The 3,195-nt window shown below is 49.3% G+C and overlaps 1 protein-coding gene across 1 annotated transcript in view; it reads left to right on the top strand.

Moving 5' to 3' along the window:
• GNAO1 (G protein subunit alpha o1) overlaps positions 1–3,195 on the top strand; it is a 399,516-nt gene that overhangs the window by 81,154 nt on the left and 315,167 nt on the right. The window lies entirely within an intron of this gene.

Below are 3,195 nucleotides of genomic sequence, written 5' to 3'. Positions count from 1 at the left end.
CAAATCCAATCATTTGCGTAGGTTCTTAACCTGTGTGCAAGACCTTCACTTAATGCAGGAGGTACACAGTCCCACAAGGGGAAATGCCTTAGTAGACTTGGTGTTGGCTATGGGGGGAGGACCTGGTAGGGGAGCTGCAGATTCGTGGTCACCTTGGGGACAATGACCACCAATCAGTTGAATTCACCATCCAGCATAGGGTGGTATGGTAACTAGTAGGGTGGAAGTGCTTGACTTTAGGAAGACTAACTTCAGTGTGCTCAGGAGTGTAGTCAACTTCAGGATAGGAATATTGGCAAGATGGGAGTCCAGGAAGGGTGGTCGTCCAGGAAGGGTGGTCGTTCCTAAAGGAGGCAATCCTTTGGGGACAGAGGGAGACTATCCCAGTATGAAGGAAGAGAGGGAAAGGAGCCAAAAAACTTCCTTGGCTAAATAGGGAAATCCAGGAGAGCCTAAGGGCAAAAAAGAAGGCATATAGGCAGTGGAAGCAGGGGGGATCTACCAAGGAGGAGTATACCTACTTCACCCACACTTGCAGGGGGGCAGTTAGAAAGGCCAAAGCAACTACAGAGCTAAGGCTGGCAACACAAATTAAAGACAACAAAAAGTCTTTTTGTAGGTATGGAGGGAGTAAAAGGAAGGCACAGGGCAGCATAGGACCCCTACTAAACAAGAAGGAGCAATTAGTGACAGACAGGGGGGACAAGGCTGAGCTATTCAATGAGTTTTTTGCCTCTGTGTTCTTGAACAGGGGTCAAGATAAGTCTCCTAATGGGCTCTTAGACAGGCATCAGGGGGACTCCAGCCCACCAACTGTTGACGCTGGCTTGGTGCAGAGTCACTTGGATGAACTGGATGTGTTCAAGTCAGCAGGCCCGGATGAGCTTCATCTGAGAATACTGAAGGAATTGGCCAGTGTCATAGCAGAACCACTGGCACAGCTGTTTGAGCACTCATGGCACTTGGGTCAGGTCCCAGAGGACTGGAAAAGGGCCAATGTGGTCCCTATTTTCAAGAAGGGGAGGAAGGAGAGGATTGAAGTAATTATAGGCCAGTCAGTCTCACCTCCATCCTTGTAAAGGTCTTTGAAAAGATTATGAAGGATCATATTTGTGGGAGTCTAGCAGGAAAAATAATGCAGCAGGGAAACCAGCATGGATTCATAGCAGGTAGATCATGCCTGACCAATATGTTTTTGTTTTATGACAGGGTCACAAAATGCTTAGATGCAGGAGTAGAGGTGGATGTCATTTTCTTGGATTTTAGCAAGGCCTTCGATACTGTATCTCATCCCAGTCTCATAAATAAATTAAGAGGCTGTGATATAGATGTATACATGGTCCGGTGGGTGGCAAATTGGCTTAGCGGTCGCACCCAGAGAGTGGTAGTAGACTGGTTGGTATTGACCTGGAAGGATGTGGGTAGTGGGGTCCCGCAGGGTTCGGTCCTTGGACCTGTACACTTCAATATCTTCATCAGTGACTTGAATGTGGGTGCAAAGTGTACTCTGTCCAAGTTTGCGGATGATACTAAATTGTGGGGTGAAGTGCACACTCCAGAGGGTAGGGAATGATTGCAGGCAGACCTGGACAGGTTAGAAAAGTGCACAGTAAGATACAGTACAACAAGGAAAAGTGCAGAGTGCTGCACCTAGGGCGCAAAAATATCCAGCACACCTATTGGCTGGAAAGTGACCCTCTCAGCAGCACAGAAGCAAAAAGGGATCTCAGAGTCATAGTGGACTCCAAAGATGAACACGAGTCATCAGTGTGACGAAATCGTCAACAAAGCTAACTGCACTTTAACATGCATCAGCAGATGCATGACAAATAGAACCAAGGAGGTGATACTTCCCCTCTATGTGGCATTGGTCAGACCACAGTTGGAGTACTGCATCCAGTTTTGGGCACTGTACTTCAAGAAGGATGTTGATATACTCGAGAGGGTCCAGAGGACAACCACTCATATGGTCAGGGGCTTACAGGAGGAGAGACTGAGGTACCTGGACCTCTTCAGCCTCCACAAGAGAAAGCTGAGAGGTGTTCTTGTGGCCACCTACAAATTCATTAGGGGCAAGCAGCAAGGGATCGGAGATGCTCTGTTCACCAAGGTGCCTCTTGCGGTAACAAGGAACAATGGTCACAAACTGACAGAGAGCAAATTTAAGCTAGATATCAGGAAAAACTTCTTCATGGTAAGGGTGGCCAAAATTTGGAATGGGCTTCCAAGGGAGGTGGTGCTCTCCCTTACCTTAGGGGTCTTTAAGAGAAGGCTGGATAGGCATCTGGCTGGGGTCATCTGACCCCAGCACTCTTTCCTGCCTAGGCAGGGGGTCGGACTTGATGATCTGTTGAGGTCCCTTCCGACCCTAGCATCTATGAATCTATTAACATCTCCCTGTTGAGCTCCCATGCCAGGATGAACTTGGAGGTATGGGAAGGGGCTATGGGGAAGGAGGAGACCCCAGGTCCTGGGCATGACCACTAAAACTCTGCCAGGGTCTGGGAGGCCTGGTGGGACTGCCAGTCATGTGGCAGCCCCCAAGAAATGCCAGGACCACAAACGTTCCTGGTGAAAGACGGGTAGGAGGTGCTTTATAACCTCCAGCCACCACATGCACACACAGTCCTGGCTAGGGAAAGCCCAGATCTGTAAGATCTTTGAGAGGCCTGAGGCTTGCTGGTTGCAGTGGAGTTGTGAGTCTCCAGGTGAGCATAGCTGCCTGGGATGCTATCTGTGGGGCATGGGCCTCAGTGTTAGGGGAGGTATGGAGCTGCGGAACAGATGTATGTCATCCCTAGACATCGGGGCCTAAATGGGAAACATCTGAATCGGTTTTCCATCAGGGTGTGGCAGATGAAAGAGGAGCAGGGAGTTGGCTCAGAAACAGATCTCTCCTGCACTGGGAAGGCCCCCTGCTCTTCCTGGATGGAATGAATAGTGAAGAAGCCAGAGGCTGGCATGGAATGCAGGCAAGAAAACTAGTCAGTGAAAGTGTAAACTGAGGTGTCAGGGGGTGAGGGACAGGCTGGGACGTGGGGTGGGGGGAAGGGGGATGTAGCAGGTAAAAGTGGAGGAGGAGTCAGATGTTGGGCAGCTTATAGTGTCATAAATCCAATGTCTGTATTGAGTCCATGAGTTCCTGTATCTAGGAGGTTGATGAAATGAAGTTCATAGGCTTATCTGTGAAAAGTG

The sequence above is a fragment of the Gavialis gangeticus genome, unplaced genomic scaffold (assembly GCF_001723915.1).
Source record: "Gavialis gangeticus isolate Ggan-Ray unplaced genomic scaffold, GavGan_comp1, whole genome shotgun sequence".
Classification (NCBI taxonomy): Eukaryota; Metazoa; Chordata; order Crocodylia; family Gavialidae; genus Gavialis; species Gavialis gangeticus.
This window is presented reverse-complemented; position numbering and strand designations above follow the sequence as displayed.